This window comes from Capra hircus, chromosome 28, assembly GCF_001704415.2.
Source record: "Capra hircus breed San Clemente chromosome 28, ASM170441v1, whole genome shotgun sequence".
NCBI classification, from domain to species: Eukaryota; Metazoa; Chordata; class Mammalia; order Artiodactyla; family Bovidae; genus Capra; species Capra hircus.
Window position 1 is genome coordinate 31,494,233 of NC_030835.1, and position 18,773 is coordinate 31,513,005.

Here is an 18,773-nt window from a genome sequence, read left to right on the forward strand (position 1 = left end):
GCTTTACTGTGGTGTTGGAGAAGACTCTTGAGAGTCCCTTGGACTGCAAGGAGATCCAACCAGTCCATCCCAAGGGAAATCAGTCCTGAATATTCACTGGAAGGACTGATGCTGAAGCTGGTACTCCAACACTTTAGCCACCTGATGAGAACTGACTCACTGGAAAAGACCCTGATGGTGGGAAAGATTGAAGGCGGGAAAAGGGGACAACAGAGATGAGATGGTTGGGTGGCATCACCGACTCAACAGACATGAGTTTGAGTACATTCTGGGAGTTGTTGATGGAGAGGGAGGCCTGGCGTGCTGCAGTCCATGGGGTCACAAAGAGTCCAACACCTCTGAGCAACTGAACTGAACTGAACAGATATAAAATAAAAGAAACAGAAAAAATATATCTTCCTTAAGATGAAAATTCAGGATTTAATTCCCTTAACAACTTTGCTGCTGCTACTACTAAGTTGCTTCAGTCGTGTCCGACTCTGTGCGACCCCACAGACAGCAGCCCACCAGGCTCTCCTGTCCCTGGGATTCTCCAGGCAAGAACACTGGAGTGGGTTGCCACTTCCTTCTCCAATGCATGAAAGTGAAAAGTGAAAGTGAAGTCGCTCAGTCATGTCCGACCCTTAGCGCCCCATGGACTGCAGCCTACCAGGCTCCTCCATCCATGGGATGTTCCAGGCAAGAGTACTGGAGAGGGGTGCCATTGCCTTCTCCTTAACAACTTTAATGGGTAACATACAGCAATGTTAACTATGTTTACCATACTGTACATTATAATACTAGAACTTATATATCCTATAACTTAAAGCCAAACTGAGCATTCTTAAGCATAACCTAAGAAGTAGAATGTCTTGGCTTGTCCTTTTGCAAAAACCTTTCCTTAGAAACACAAAAAAACAGGAGCAGCCTGATCAGTCTCTATCTGCCAGGCTGTGGGGCAAAATTCCCCTTCTTTAGGAAGGCCTTGGTATTTTCTTGTAGTTTTGTTTTATTTTGTGCTGGGAGGCTTGTGCAATCTTAGTTCCTTGACCAGGGATGAAACCTGGCCCCTCAGCAGTGAAAGTACAGGGTTCTAACCACTGAATCACCAGGTAAGTCCCTTCACGTAGTTCTTACAAAAGGTGGAGAGATAGGATTCTGATCTCTCTCTTGTGATAATCTACTGAGTTGAGAGAAGCGGGGGAGGTGGGAAGAAGGGGATGGAGCACCAGGAGTAGGAAAGAATGTGAAGTCCAAGACCAACCCTTATCTAAAAAAAAAAAAAAAACCCTGGCTGGGTTTAGGGAATTGAAAAACCGCCTGCCTCCTAGGAGTGGATGTGGTCTGCTGATGGGCTGTCTGTGCACAAGCTTCTTTTCTATTCTGTCTGTGCGGGCCAGCAACCCTTCTTCCTTTCCTTTCATCCTTGCCAGAAAGATTCCTCAGTTTAAGCTCTGAGTGAAGAGATAACCGACTGGAACATTTAAATATGTGCTATGTGATACAGAATTAGAAGGCCCTGGAACAAATCTGACCCAGGTTTAGGGTGTGATGCTCTCAAGGGAAACTCTTTGAAGGGAACAGACCAAATGTTGCTTATGCAAGGGCATTCCCAAGCCAGACCCTTCCCACACGAGTCTGGGGCTCTGTTTGGCACCTGCCAGCCTGGTCAGGCCTGCTGAAAGTACCAGGGATGGTCTCCAGGGGTCCTGGGGAGAATGAAGAAAGAGACTGGTATCCCACGCAGCGGAAAATTCCCAGAAGTATCCCAGAGGCTTCTACATATTCTCTGCTAGTCCTTATGAAAGCTCCCCTAGAGATTGACACTATGACCACCATTATTTGCACAGAAGAGGAAACTGAGGTAGAGACGTGGGTTAAATTACCTAAACTCACATGGCCAGAAAGTTGCTGAGATTTAAATGTCATTGATTCCTACTCCAGGAGAGAAGATTAACTCTTCCCTTCTTTTGTTTGCCCCAGATTTCTTCCCTGCAGTATTCTGATCACCTAACACCTCTCAGTATTCTCCGAGTAGTCCATGCCCTTGCTAACATCCAAACCCTTATACTAGAAGGTGTCTCTAGTAACACCTCTCCAGGCACAGGTGGTCAGGGGATCCGTAGACACTAAGGAACTTGAAAAATGCTACTATGAACTATTTAACAATAAGCAATTTATTTAAATCTCTAATTGAAACTGCCAGTGGCTGTCTTAGGTCTTAAAAGTGAAAGTGAAGTCGCTCAGTCGTGTCCGACTCTTTGCAACCCCATAGACTGTAACCTATCAGGCTCCTCTGTCCATGGGATTTTCCAGGCAATAGTACTGGAGTGGATTGCCATTTCCTTCTCCAGCGGATCTTCCCGACCCAGGGATCGAACCCAGGTCTCCCACATTGTAGACAGACACTCTACCGTCTGAGCCACCAGGGCTATAAAAGTCTGGTTATAGCACTGAGCAGCAGCTAAAAAGATTTTTAAAATCTTTAAAAATCAATCAAATACTAAAGCATCAAGCCAATTACAGGGAGAGGAAAAAGAAATACATATATTTGTATATATTATTTTATATATAATCTATGTAAAATATATATATTTCTTTTAAGAAATGACAAATCACTTTTCTCTTCACAGCTCTCCTAAATGGAGAAAAGAATTCACTTTTTTTTTTTTTTTGGTCACCCCATGTGGCTTGAGGGGTCTTAGTTCCCCAACCAGGGATCGAACCTGTGCCTCCTGCTGTGGAAGCTTGCAGTCCTAACCACTGGACAGCCAAGAAGTCCCAAACTCAAATTGCTTTTGAGGGCTTATGGTAAAGGCTGATCATAAGATCTGCACTACCACTTCAGCTCTGGACACTTCTAGAATACGAGCCATCACAGAACAATAATGTTTTTACTCTTAAGCAAAACAACGACAGCAAAATTGAGTACAGAAGGTGTCCTATGAACATGCTAAACACTTTCTTCCACATCTTTCATAAGGCACAGGAGACACGGTCTAATCCAGGTCACCGCCATGAACATGAAATGGCAATGCCACACAGCCTCCAGAGATGTGAGTGGCAGGAGCCCCAGACGACCAGCAGTTTTTATACCTTCTCATCATTCTCAATCAGGTTTTCAACTGAGCTTCAAGGTGATGATGTCAGAAGAGCTGGCTTAAGTATCCCTTCACCAGGCTTCTAATGTACCACTTCCAGTTAGCTGTAGGCTCAAGTGCCAGGTAAGCAAACTTCTAAAACTGAGTGACAGAAGAAAACACACAGGTTCCAAGGAAGTCACTTGCGCATAAATACAGGGACTGGAAAGGGTTATCTGCCAGCGAAACAAGCAGAGGCGACACAGTGCATGTCATACTGCCAGGAAGAACGACCTGGTCAAAACGGCACGGTTGCCCGTTCATCACTTCTCCCGGCATCTAGAATCTCACAGACATGGATGGTTACTACAGACACAGAACTTTCTGCTTAGTTAATTCAACTGACCTATGAAATAGGAGAATGTGTTGAGAGTCTTTTTCCAGCTGAAGCTATTGATAGTGATTCTGTACCAGGCGGCAATGAGAAAATAAGTTCTGTTCTTACTTGTCCTGACTACTTCCTGGTAAGACTTGAGAAAATTCATTAAGATGAGTTTCTCTCTTGAAAACATTGTTTCACTTTTTGTGCTTCAAGGGCTTTGTAAAACACAGAAGCACTGTTTAATTAACTGGGGAATTTCTCCCTGAGCATAGCAAAGTTGTAATGAATTAACAGATACCTATTAAATAATACCTCTAGATTTGGGGAAGGCTTTTTTTTTTTAAACCACTACCAGTCTATTCTGACAATCACTAGACTGTCTGTTTAAAAATTCAAGTGCTAAAAAATAAAATTCAAGTGCTTGAATTCAGCAGTCACTTACTTAGTCACTCACCCTTTCTTTTCCTTTAGTTAGCATGCACTGTATTCTGTATTCAGTTTTAAAACATACAAAACTTCCCTGGCAATCCAGAAGGGAAGGCTCTGTGTTTCACTGCAGGAGGTACAGTTTCGATCCCTGGTTGGGGAACTAAGATCCCACATGTCAAGCAGGGTGGCAAAAAAAAAAAAGGTAGGGGGGATACAGACCTGTTTAGAGATAGATTAGTTTCTTACTGCTGCTCTAACAAATTATCACAAACTCAGGGGCTTAAAACCCAAATTTATCATCTAGCTGGCCCGGAAGTTAGAAATCCTAAATGGATCTCACAGGTTAAAATCACAGTGTTGGCAAGGCTAGCTACATTCCTTCCAGAGGCTCTAGGGAGAATCATTCCCTTGCCTTTTCCAGTGACTAGATGCCATGCACATTCCTTGGCTCACGGCCTCTTCCTTCATCTTCAAAGCATACCATTTCAACCTCTGCTTCTGTCCTCCCATCTCTTTCTCTGTTACTATGACCTTTCTTCTTACAAGGACATCTAGATGATTACACACGGCCCACTGGATAACCCAGGGCAACCTACCCGGCTCAAGATCCTTAATTTAATCATATCTGCATAGTCCCTTTGCCATAAATGGTAATATACTCACAGGTTTGGCAATTAGGACATGGATGTCTCTGGGGGAGTCACTTTTCAGCCTCCCATAAGAAGACTGACGGAAATAAAACCATGAATTTCAGCAAGAGCTGCTATTCTTTATTCTTGAAGTCCTCTCGCTGAATCTTACTTACTCTTAACAAAATTCCTAAAAAGTCTGGTTATCTGCTAAACCACATCACAGCACGGTGAATCACAATGCAAAAAAATTGAGGACAGGTTAGGGTCCTAACTTCAGGATATTAACATCAGAACAGGAAACAAAAATAAAATGCAGACATGCTGCAGGACAAAACTGAAATCTTAAAAAAAAAAATATATATATATATATATATATAAGTTAGTGTATTCAAGAAAGCCAAAAAATATATGAAGAATTTTAGAAGTATCTAAACTTTAAAATGTTTTACAGTATGCTCAATCTGATACTGATTTTTTTTTAATATTCTTGTTTTTGGGTTTTCCAAATAATTGGAATAATTCCATAAACAAACAATGCCTTCTTAAACATGTTTGAAAATTGAAGAAAGAAATGTTCGGAAGTCTTTAGAAACCTCTATATGCTTGAAAGTCAAGTGATGCATTACTATTCCTGTAATTTTAATCCAATTTTAGATATATTCAGGTAGTAGAAGCACTTTTCAAAGCAAATAAATTGTACCTAGGTAATACTTTTCATTAGTAGCCTCCAGTCCACTAATGACTTCAACCATGTATACAGTCCTTAAAACACTAGTTCAGGAAAAAAAGAAAACTAAAAATATTTAAACAATAGTAGTTATAAAAAATACCCCTGATTTTTTTCTGATATTGATTTTTACAGCCTATATATACAGTCACAGAAAAAAATGTAATGATATAAAACCAAGGATTAATAGTGATCACTAAAAGTATCGTTGATGAGTTAAAATAAAGGTGCTTTTATTTTTTTCTTAGCCTTTCTTTTAACTTCTTCTAGAACAAACATACATTATCTTTGCAACCAGAAAAATATATGCTGAAATGTAATTTCTAATGATTTGGTAGTTAAAAGTATAGGCTTCAGTTCTCTGGAAATAGTCAATTAAATTAGAATATTCCTTTCTACTATAAAGCCACATTTATTAATTATTTTTATTTATTAATTAAAGATCTGTTCTATAACATTACCAAGCAATATTCTGATTTGTTGTTGTTGATCTCTCTGCTCCACACATTTATTTTTAAGCTTTTTATTTTATATTGGGGTATAGCTGATTAACAACGTTATGATACCTTCAAGTGAATGGCAAACAGACTAGCCCTACATATACATGCATCCGCTCTCCCCCAAACTCCCCTCCCCTCCAGGCAACATTCTGATTATTAATTTACCCTCTCAGCTGCAGGGAAATGGATATCCTGGAATCTGTTCTTTAATCACTGACCCTTTATAGGTTTCTTTTAAATGCATTTTAATATGGCTAAAATCAGACTTACATATTCATATTTACCAAATGCTTAACAGTCATATGTGTGTAAATCACAAAGTCAGTTATAGATATGATCCAAAGAACAGCAACACAGGTAAACTTGGTATTAGCATATTCACGCCCCCCAAAATATAAATCCAACTCTACGTTTTTACTCCTTGAAATTCCATGCATATATGCACACCTCACCACTCACAGATGAGAAATACTAAAGAGCACATTTTTCAGCCATTTCTCATCCCTCCTGCTTTACGGGAGAAGAAAGAAGGATTAGGAAGAGAGAGGGAAAGGAGAAAAAAACAGGAAAAGGAGAAAAAGGAAGGAAGGAGAGAGAAAAATCAAGTTTTGCCCTGGATACTTAATCTGGATCAGGACTACACCACAAACCTTCATTTTAAAAATACCACCTCCCCGCTCCTTTCACAGATTAGTCAAAGAAGTGAGCACAGGCTTCTCAAGGACTTCCAGAATTACTGATTTTACATCCTGAACCAAAGAGAGAGCTACATAACATGATGCAGGGCTCCCAGTTACAGCACTTCGTCCTTCCATCAGAATTTAGTACTGCCCTCCCAGGCCGGCAATTTGGGGCGGGGGACTGTAGTTTCCAGCTCCTGAAAGGATGAGGGCTGGTCTGCTTTCTCACTCAGAGGTTTGTTCTCAGTCGTAAAACCCCACGGGACAGGGGAAACAGAGGCAGGGCTTCTCAGTCCACTTAACTAACCAGCGCTACTGAGGGCGGGAGGAAAAGAGGCTTTGCTCAGCATCTGTTCAAGGTTCCCAAACTCCTGCAATCCCTGACTTCAAGCCTTTGGAGGTGAGAGCCAAGGTCTGTTCTGTTCACACGGTGTCCCTAAGATCAGGGAGCAGACATGAGAGGTCTTTCGGCCGTGCCTATCTGCTGCAATGTCATCTAATAAGCATAAGTGCTAGTAAAACTCCTAAATTTAAAATACATCTTTTCTATCAATTTGCAAATTACATCACCTTCTAACTCAAGAGCATAAACGGAATATTCATGTTATGCCCAGGAGATGAAACAATAAATCTAAAATGTTGGAAAGATTTGGCTTATAAGAAAATGAGGCAAAAAAAAAAAAAACCTGTACATAGGAAGATCAGGTAAGAATCAGAAAGGAGAGGGTGTCAGAAGTGGCCAGCACCCAGATTCTTAAATAGTTCCTTCTTTCCTTATTCCCCTTTTCTGCTAATACCATTTAAAAGGGAAAGGACAAATTTATACACAAAAGCCTGTCATTTCATAGATACTTTTATTATTCCTAAAAGAACATCATTTCTCAGGTTCTTCAGCAACTAGGGCCACGAACGTCCACATTTACTGAAGTCATATAAGATGGTGTGCTGTGCCGCTCGTGTCCGACTCTTTGTGACCCTCTGGACTATAGCCCACCAGCCTGCTCTGTCCATGGGATTTTTCAGGCAAGAATACTGGAGTGGACTGCCATTTCCTTCTCCAGGGGAATCTTCCCAACCCAGGGATCAAACCTGCATCTCACGTGTCTACTGCACTGCAGGCAGATTCCTTATCACTGAGTCATCAGGAAAACCCATAAGATGGCTATTATAGCCCATTTTTTTACATAAAGAAGTAGAACTTTCCTACAGACAGTTTAAGACTATAATTGACAGACTTCAGTTGGACTGTACCCTGGATGAGGGTACGATGACCGACATGACCACGAACAAGGGCACCAGAACAGCCAATAGCTGCCTCTACCGGCCCAAGGGGGTTAGGGTGGAAGACAGCATAATGCCCAGGGTGCCATGGAGCCCGGAGAGCCAGGCCTTTGCGAGTGGGGCTACCTGAGGGACAGCTTCCGGTGCCCTCACTGAGGACCAGTCCCTCACCTGTAACCCTGAGCTATGCTCCCAACGCTTTAGAGATAATCAATATGAAGTGCCTGCCTCCTGCAAAGCCAAGGAGAGCCCCGGTGGTTCAAGCACAGTAATCAGCACCTCTGGTCTCACTCAGGGAGCCAAAAGCATTTTCTCATTTATGGACTTGATTTAGAGCCATGGCAAATAAACAATAACTGAGTCCAAAGCACTTTGTGAAAGACTTTGCTTCAAAACCATTTCATTTTTTCTAACAGGCCACAAAGAGAAAGCAAAAAGGAAGACTGAAAATGACCCAAAATTACTAGATATACAACAAAAGTCTAAAGCTGAACCAGAGATTTTTAAGTAAAATTGGCTTAAAAATAAGTTGCCTTTCACTTATCTCAAACACTGATCGCATTGCTATCACAAAACAGCACAGAGCTTTTATCTTCTCTATTTGAAAGCCAAAAGCAAAAATTGTACAAAAGAAAATGTGGAACAGGTTTTTATCAGTAATTAAATACATGAATTTGGGTGTTCAAATACGCAATTTGTTTCTCATAGCAAACATTAGGAAAAATTCTGGCAATAGTTTTCCAAGAAATTTCAATAACTTCATCACATCCCTAAAAATTTTAATCACATATAAAAATGCAATCCAAAGAAAATTATTTGTTTGCTGTCGCTAAGAGACACCAAAGGAAACTTTATAACACTCCATTGTTTCTGAATTTGAAATTTCATGTATTTCAGAAAACAGTTACATACAATCCATACAATGGCTGCACTTCCACATTTTAAACACACACACACACACACACACACACACACACACAAAGTGGTAACTATGCTACCATTTTTCAGGTTTGTAAGTCATTTAGAACTTGAAGTTTAATGGATTTCAGCATTACAGTTGAACAGTAAAGATTTATAATGTATTTTACAGATCTTCCAATAATAAGTCATCAACAATCCGAAATACATAAAGACATAATTTTTTTCAAGCCATAAGTAAGAGAATAAAGGCCTGGGTGTTTTTCTTAAACAAGAGGCATTATGAAGTTAACTACTACAAGGCAATCCTATGACTGCTTCTTGGAGATGACTAAGATCTCACAGCAAGAGAAACAGGGACCAGATTTATCCATACACTTTTAACGACTCAAAAGTGGACAAAATATTTCAGACAATGGTTTTAAAACACTGGACATAGAGCAATAAAGGACAGTGACTCCTGAGAGACAGGAAACGAGCAAGGCAACCATATGAAGCCTCAGTTCAGTTCATTTGCTCAGTCGTGGCCAACTCTTTGTGACCCCGTGGACTGCAGCACACCAGGCTTCCCTGTCCATCACCAACTCCTGGAGCTTGCTCAAACTCATGTCCATCGAGTTGGTGATGCCATCCAACCATCTCATCCTCTGTCATCCCCTTCTTCTCCTGCCCCCAATCTTTCCCAGCATCAGGGTCTTTTCCCATGAGTCAGTTCTTTGCATCAGGTGGCCAAAGTATTGGAGTTTCAGCTTCAGCGTCAGTCCCTCCAATGAATATTCAGGACTGACTTCCTTTAGGGTTGACTGGTTTGATCTCCTTGAAATCCAAGGGACTCTCAAGAGTCTTCTCCAACACCACAGTTCAAAAGCATCAATTCTTCAGTGCTCAGCTTTCTTTATAGTCCAACTCTCACATCCATACGTGACCACTGGAAAAACCATAGCTATGACTAGATGGACCTTTGTTGGCAAAGTAATGTCTCTGCTTTTTAATATGTTGTCTAGGTTGGTCATAGCTTTTCTTCCTAGGAGCAAGCGTCTTTTAATTGCATGGCTGCAGTCACCACCTGGAGTGATTTTGGAGTCCAAGAAAATAAAGTCTATCACTGTTTTCATTGTTTCCCCATCTATTTGCCATGAAGTGATGGGACTGGATGCCATGATCTTAGTTTTTTCAATGTTAAGTTTTAAGCCAAAACTAGATGGGAGCAAAATATGAAGCCTACTGCCTGGATAGAATTTCTAGACTGTGGCCCAAAGAACAGGAAGCCAGGCAAAGGTCTGGTGATCACCTTGAGTTGAGGAGACGAAGCCAGGAGTTAAAGGATTCCAGGATGCCTTTTTTGCAGAGCAGAATACCAGAGAGAAGAAGGTTACAAAGACAGGAAACCCTGGAGATGTGCTGGGGTACCCCTCAAGTCTTCAGCTGACCAACCCATGTGTGTGAGCAAACTACACAAGAACCTACCCTAAAAGGATGAGAGGGAATAATCCCTAAAGCTCACATAGGCTGGAAATGGCTCCTTTTGTTCCCACTAATCAGAGTGGAAAACCTCATAATTAACAGGACATTAGGTGGAGTATTTAGAAGGGTTTTATCTCAGTAGGAGGTAAAATTAGAGTAAAAGCTGCTCTGGTTCTACCTAAGAAAGCTTAAAAGCAAGATATGAAAGGGCAAACCCTTTCTAAGCGACTTAACTATGTCCCGTAACAAAGCTCAAGAACACAAAAATATTCAGCACCCAACAAGATAAAATTCAAATGTCTGGCATCTTAGCAGAAATTATTAGGCACGTAAAGAAGCAGGCAAATACAATCCACGATAAGGAGATAAGCCAATTAAGTAAAACTGACCCAGAACTAACACTAACAAGTTAGAATTAGCAGACATAAAAAACGGTTACTATGTGTAACCATTCAAGAAAAATTTGAAATTTTTAAGAAATTAAGAAATTTGAAAGATCCTAACTGAACTTCTAGAGGTAAAAACTAGTCTAGGAAGAAAGACACATTGGATGGAAGTAACAGCACATTAGACAGTCACAGAATGTCAACTCTATGCCAATATTTTATAAGTAATATTTCTTAATAACTTTCTTTTCCCCTTCACACTCTTAACCAATTTGCAGAGGGGGAAAAAAAAGATTAGTGGGTTTAAAGTAACAGCAACTAAAAGAAAACAGTAGTTACACACACACACACACACTGGAAAGAAATTAACAGGGCATCAGCAAGCTATCAAACAACTTCAAACTGTCTAATGTGTACATAAATGGAGTCTTCAAAGGAAGAGGAAGAGAAAAAAATATTTGAAGAAATAACAGTTGAAAATTTTCTAAGTCAAATGAAAACTATACACGCACAAATTTAAGCAGCTCAACAAACTCCAAGCATAACACACATGGGTAAAACACACACATATACATCAAATTGCTTGAGATCAATGTTTAAGAAAAAACTTTTAAAACAACCAAAGAAAAAACTGGCTTCCCAGGTGGCGCAGTGGTAAAGAATCCACCTGTCAATGCAGAAGATGAAGAGATGTGGGTTTGATTCCTGGGTTGGGAAGATCCCCTGGAGGAGGAAATGGCAAACCACTCCAGTCTTCTTGCCTGGAGAATTCCATGGACAGAGGAGACTGGCAGACCCCGGTGCATGGAGATGCAAAGACCGACATGACTGAGCGCACACACAAAGAAAAATCTACACATTATTTACAAAGCAATGAAGATAATGATGATCACCAATATCTCACCCTAGACAAAGTAAGCCAGAAGACAGTGGAATATCTTAAAAGAAAAAAAAAATCAACCTATAATTTTTAATCCAATGACACTTATTTTTCAAAAATGAAGGCAAAATAAGATTGTTCAGGGTAAGAAACATGAAAAGAAATTCTTCAAACAGAAGAAAAATAATTACCCAAGATAATCTCACCATCTCAAGATCCTAAATTTAAACACATATTTGAAGAACCTTCCATCCTATATGGTAACACAGGGTCCAAGAAAAAGGACATGGACATTTTGGGGGCTATTATTATGCTTACTACACACGTGAAGAAATTACTAAAAATGTTACACTAAAAAATAATAATAATGTAAGACAAAACACGATTTTGTTTAACAGAAACTGAATATGACTAAGAAAACAAGCCATGTGAAAAACATGAGATCCCTTTGCACTTAAACAATATTTACATATTTACACTATTGCAAGCACTATGTTTTAATAAAGAACTCAAAGGCAATCACAAATCTGGTCTGAAAAATACACACTCCTATCTTCTTGCAGGAAGTGCTCTATCAAATTAATTGTAAAGACAAGTTAAAATTAAGCTAACTATAAATATTCTGTATGTAGGGTTTCTTGATAAATTTCCTTCCCCTTTCATACTTTTAACCAATTTGCAGACTCTTATACTAAGTGGATTTATGGCCCATCAAGAATTGCAGCACCTCTAATACACATTTTTCCTTACATGAAATGCTTCAATGACTGACCAAACTGACCTATTATAACACTTTAGAATTAGTACTGCAATTTCAGAATTTGAGAAGCTGCAAATGAGTAAAATTAATCTTTTTCTACTCGCATGCATATCCCCACACCAGCAGTAAAGTCACATTTTTAACATAACCTTGGAAGTTTAACTTTCATCCCAAGTTAATAATTTGTCATAATATTAGCCATCCCCCCATCACACCTAAATAGAAATTCCACAGTCTTACAAATAGGCTTCCTCATTCTATAATTTGTAAATTATCTGAATAACCATTACGCAAATAAATGGAAAAGCTTTTTTAAAAACATACAATTTAATATTACTTCTCTATCCAAACACTATTTACCTTTGAATAACAGTTCTAATCCTTAGTGTAGGACACCATGTTTAGAGAAGCAAGGACCAATCTACAAAAGCAGTTCTCTTTGGTGATAATACAGTGGTGAAATATTTCACTTGACTCTCCTCCAAGCAAAGTTAGAGGCTATTTAAAAACCAAAATCAGGGCTTTGAAGCCACTGTATTTGTTCACCGACTTCATCTATTTCCATTTAATGATTAAAACTCTGTTTAACAGAGGCCAAGCCCATTTGGCCATCGTCTGAGTTCCTGAGATGCCAAGCCAACATTTAGTTTCACATGAGAGACCTCACGGACAAGCACACGCTGAAACCCCCCTTACCAGGGGCTGCTAATCATTACCGTGGGCAGAGATGAGAATGCTGACAGGCTCACTGAAGATGAACTGATTCCACATACAGAAAGCCTCATTACCTCGACCTCAGCTTCCCTTCTCTGATCTTGATGATCACAAGAGAAAATGTACCTATTTACCCCGATGTTTTTAGAACTCTTGCCAAGACTACTGATCACTATTTTTTTTTCAATTTTTATTGGAGTATAGCTGATTGACAATGTTATATTAGTTTCTGCTGTACAGCAAAGTGAACCAGTTATATATATATATATGTTTACATTTATATATACATATATTTATATGTTTATATATATATATATATATATATATACACACACACTCTGTTTTAGATTCTTTTCCCATGTAGGTCATTACACAGTATTCCCTGTGCTATAAACTAGGTCCTTATTAGTTATCTGTTTTATATAACAGATAGTAGTTTGTATATATCAATCCTAATCTCCCAATTTATCCCTTCTCCCTCCTTCTCTTCACCCCCATCCCAGAAGCCATAAGTTTGTTTTCCACATCTGTGACTTTGTTTTATAAATTTGCACCATTTTTTAGATTCCCATACAAGTGATATCTTCATATTTGTCTTTGTCTGACTTACTTCATTCAGTAGGACAATCTCTAAGTCCTACTTACTAACCAACTCTCCCCCTGATACGACACAAAAGGAGTAATTAATCAAATAGATGAGATATCTGTGGCCACAAGTTGCAATACTCAGTATGCTATTCATGTCCTAGGGCTAACCCTCTCAAAAAAAGTCCAACAGCTTCCATTCTATTCAACCATAAAACAGAATTCTGAAGTTGTCACAACAACGGAAATGAAAGTGCATTATACCAAGTTTCAGAAGTCTGCCCTGACTAACGATGATTCAAACAAAAATATGCTTTTAAAAACCTCAAAAATGCACTTTTCCCCAAGTAGTTATTCTAGATCCAAACAATTTTATCTTAAATAATGATTTTTACTCTCCCCACCTGTGTCAGTTACTTATTATTTGTTCTTTCACCTTTGAAAGGACTTTGAAGCTTCTATCACACAATCTGGTCAAACATGTTAACTGAAAATAATGAATTCAGAGTTTACACATTTAGTCATGTTTTTGATCAGACACAAAGGCAAAAAAGAAACAAACATATAAGAATTAAGCTTATAAGGAAAAAGTATATGAATATATACATTCTAGAAAAAGAGGTACATGTTAACAGAATTTATACCAAAGTTAAACATAATTCTAAGAAAGTTGGAGAAACAAAAAATCCACATGTAATTCTTGTAAGAACTTTAAAAATCAGATAGTTAAGTCAACATTAAGCTTTAAAAATTAGGTCCTTCATTTTTGGCATATCAAATAATCATGTTTCATGGGTCCAAAGCACAAAATAATCCTTATCCAGTATATGCCATCCTGGCAAACAACCGACCATTTTATCTTATTCTTGGCCCTTTTTTATCCTTTCAAAACTTCTACTATTTAGGGTTGCCTCACAAGAAAACTAGACAGTAAACAATCTGCCTGCAGTGCAAGAGACCCGGGTTGGACCTAGGTCAGGAAGATCCCCTGGAGAAGGGAAAGGATATCCACTCCGGTATTCTTGCTGGGAGATTCCCATGGACAGAGGAGCCTGGAGGGCTACAGTCCATAGCATCTCAAAGAGTCAGACACAACTGAGTGACTAACACTTTCACTTCACACAAGAAAATTACACAAAAGGAGAAAATTCAGAAACTGCACATAAGAAATGTCTGCAAAAATAAGAAAGCCTATTTGTCTGAAACGTTTATGGCTGCTGCATTTAAAAAGAGAACCTATATACTGCTGGCTCTTTATAAAAAGTAACTCCAGAACTGACTGAAACAATTAAGTTCAACTTTAAAAGCTTAAAATTTTCTAACTTTCACTCACCTTTGTGTCTAGCAAGACAAAAAGAAGGATGGATTTAGAGCCCAGAGAAAATTTAAATTTTAGATCTCAATTTTTTGTTCAAGGTTCTAAAATAAACCAGGTGAGCTAACTTGAGCTAAACTCTTAAACGACCCTCTCTGAACCTCAGCTTTACTTAACTACACAATTATCACAACCTCAACAAATCTTTAGGAGAAGGCAATGGCAACCCACTCCAGTACTCTCGCCTGGAAATTCCTGTGGACAGAGGACCCTAGTAGGCTGCAGTCCCTGGGGTTGCTGCAAGTCAGACACGACTGAGAGGCTTCACTTTCCCTTTTCCCTTTCATGCATTGGAAAAGGAAATGGCAACCCACTCCAGTGTTCTTGCTTGGAGAATCCCAGGGAACGGGGGAGCCTGGTGGGCTGCCGTCTATGGGGTCCCACAGAGTCAGACACGACTGAAGCGACTTAGCAGCAGCAGCAACAACAAACCTTCATAGCTCCTTCTGATTCTAATAAGAGATTAACAACTCTGAACTCAATCAATTCCTCCCTCCCACTTCAATAAGAAATCTGTCCAATAAAATATCCAGAAAAATGTAATTCATTTTAACACTAGCTATTTTAAAATACACTTAACAAAATTTTTAATTATTTTTTAAAATAAACACTTGTTCTAAACCATCTGTGCCTGACTGCTCAGTCATGTCCGACTCTGCAACCCCAGGGACTGTAACCGCCCAAGCTCCTCTGTCCATGGAATTTTCCAGGCAAGAACATTCTTGGAGTGGGTTGCCAAGCCTTCCTCCAGGGGATCTTCCTGATCCAGGGATTGAACCCACGTCTTCTGCGTCTCCTGAACTGGCACGCAGGTGCTTTACCACTGAGCCACCTGGGAAGGCACTCTAAACCATCCAACATAATCCGAATTTAAATATAAATTATTTAGTGTTTTTAATTCTATAGATCAGCATTCCTCTCAAATACTGTAGTAAACCAAGAAGTTAAAACTGTTATTTCAAGAGGAATGAACTCCCTCTTATCCAGACTCCAACTGACACCTTCAAATTTCTTCCAACTTTTGCACTTCATTGGCAAAACCTCTAAAAAACTAACCTTGAAAACGACAAGACGTTTTAGCATTCCAAGTGAGTATTATAACTCTTGATGCTCATTCAAGAAACCTAAAAATAGGGACCCCATGCCCCTGAAATTATTTGCCTTGATGTATTTTACAAGTGTTTTCGGGAAGTTAATTACTGAAATTGATTTGCACAGTGCTCTTTGCACTAGACCAGCGGTCCCCAACCTCCAGGATCTACTAATGCCTGATGATCTGAGCTGGAGCTGATGTAATAACAATAGAAACAAAGTGCCCAATTAATGTAATGCGCTTGAATCGTCCTGAAACCATTCCCTCCCACTTGTCCATGGAAAAACTGTCTTCCACGAAACCAGTCCCTGGTGCCAAAAAGGCTGGAGACCACTGCATGGCTAGACATCTGTATTTACATTAGTTTCCTATTGCTGCTGTAACAGATTACCACAAACTTAATGGCTTAAAACAACATAAATGTATAACCTTACAGTTTTCAAGGTCAGAAGTTCAAAATGGGTTTTATTGGGCCAGGATCAAGGTATTGGCAGGGCTCCAGTCTCTCTGGAAGCTCCTGTGGACAGTCTGTTTCTTTATGTTTTCTAGCTTTGCTTCCCTGATAGCTCAGTTGGTAAAGAATCTGCCTGCAATGCAAGAGACCCCGGTTCGATTCCTGGGTCTGGAAGATCCACTGGAGAAGGGATAGGCTACCCACTCCAGTATCCTTGAGCTTCCCTTGTGGCTCAGCTGGTAAAGAATCCGCCTGCAATGTGGGAGACCTGGGTTTGAACCTTGAGTTGGGAAGATCTCCTTCTCCTTTGAGAAGGCAAAGGCTATTCACTCCAGTATTCTGGCCTAGAGAATTCCATGGACTGTATGGGGTCACAAAGAGTCGGACACGACTGGGCGACTTTCACTCACTTTTCACTCACTTTGATAGGTACCCACGTTCTTTGGGCCCCGCCATCTTTAAAGCCATCAAGGGTTGGTGCAGTTTTTCTCACATGTCTCCCACTAACTCTCCTGCCTCCCTGTTTCACTTATCACCTTTGTGATTACAATGGGGCTCACCTGGATAATCCAGGGCAATGCCCCTTAAGATCAGCCGCTTAGTGAACTTAATTCCACCTATAACCCTAGTTTTAGTTTTCCCTTGCCATGGGAACAAATTCACAGGGTCTGGGGACTAGGGTGTGGCCAAGCGTAGGAGACTTCCACCTACCACGACATTTATTATCTGCTGAGAGAGCCTACTGACACACTGCAAGACAGACAAGCCCTGTGGAAATCACTTTAATGGGAATGACAAAAAAATAAAACTACAATTCAGTGGAGAAAAAATATAGAGATTAACAGAGAGGTACACTTAGCAACAAAAGGCAGATGTACAGGGGATTTTTTTTTTTTAATAATAATTTAAAATATGGTTGACTGAAGTCAAATGCTATTAGAGATAAAATAGTTCTACATTAACCTTTTTTTTATTTGGCTGCATCATGTGGCATGTGGGATCTTAGTCCCTCCACCCACCTGGCTAAGGATCGAACCTGCACCCCCTGCATTAGAAACACTGGAAGCTCAGAATCTTAACCACTGGACCGACAGGGAAGCCCGGTACTTGAACGTTATTTTGAGGAAAGACCTAGTGTAATATGCCACAAGGAATGAGGTCATTATCAAGAAGAATTTTAGGGACTGATGGGAACTTAAGAAATCATCTAGTCATTAAAACTAGTAGTCCACTGAGACCCAGGAAAATTGTAACTTTTCTAAGATCACTTGCTTAGGTAATTGCAGAAAAAGGCCTTTGACCCAATTTCTTGGTTTTTAGTCAAAATATTAAGTGAGATGGCACAAAGAATAAACTGAATTAAGTACAATGTATTTAAGAAATAAAAGTAACATTTAACTAACTTTGAAAATACTGAGTGCAGATTTTTCCAATTATAAGTTCTGCTTAATGTTTAAATGGTTAGCTATTTAGCAAATTCGCCTTTGTACAATAACTTGCTGCTCAAAGATATTACAAACATGAGACCCCATATTTCATTCATCTAGTTTATGTTACATCATCAAGATCTTACTATATGCCAGGTAAGTCCTAGGTGAAAGAGACATCGCAGTGAAGGGCAACAAGAACAAAGTCCTGCTCTCATCAATCTTCAATTCCTAGGAAGAATCAAGGAAACAGATAAAAAACAACTGAATAAGTATATCATATGTCAGGGAGAGGTTGTAATTAATATTACAGGGATCTGAAGGAAGATTAGAGATGTGCATTCTCAAGGTTAACTTGAAAAATAAACACGATGTGCAATGTTAAGAGTTTATGACAAGATGGTGATGAAAAATCTAATGTTTTAAGAAAACACAAACACACAAACATTGTTGTCAAGTTGAATGAGAACTCCTAACTAAAAATTAATACCAGTTAAAATCTAAATCAAGACAGGGTGGAACTGGTTAAAGAATAGATATATAGATAAATGGAATAGAATAAAAAGCCCAGAAACAGACCCACACAAGTAGAAACACCTGACTTTTGAAAAAAGGCACAAAAGCAATTCACTGAAAAAAGAATAGTCTTTTCCACAAATGGTACTAGGACAACTGGATATCCATATGCAAAACCGTAATAACAAACCTAGACTTATATCTTACACCTTAACAAAAAAATTAACACGAAATGAATCACAATCCCAAATGTAAAATTCAAAACTATAAAGTTTCCAGAAGAAAAAACAGGAGAAAATTTACATGACCTTGGGTTTAGTGGCGAGTTTTTAGATACATATCAAAACTACAATCTAAGAAAAAAAAGACAGGTAAGTTATATTTAATGAAATGTAAAACTTCTCTGTGAAGGATACCATTAAGAAAATGAAGAAATAAGCTAAAGATTGGGAGAAAATATTCGTAAAACACGTGTCTGATAAAGGAGTTGTATACAAAAATATACAAATAA

The 18,773-nt window shown here is 39.2% G+C and overlaps 1 protein-coding gene across 3 annotated transcripts in view; it reads right to left on the reverse strand.

The window, feature by feature from the left end:
• BICC1 (BicC family RNA binding protein 1) overlaps nt 1–18,773 on the reverse strand; it is a 349,743-nt gene that overhangs the window by 290,406 nt on the left and 40,564 nt on the right. The gene's annotated exons all lie outside the window — the stretch shown is intronic.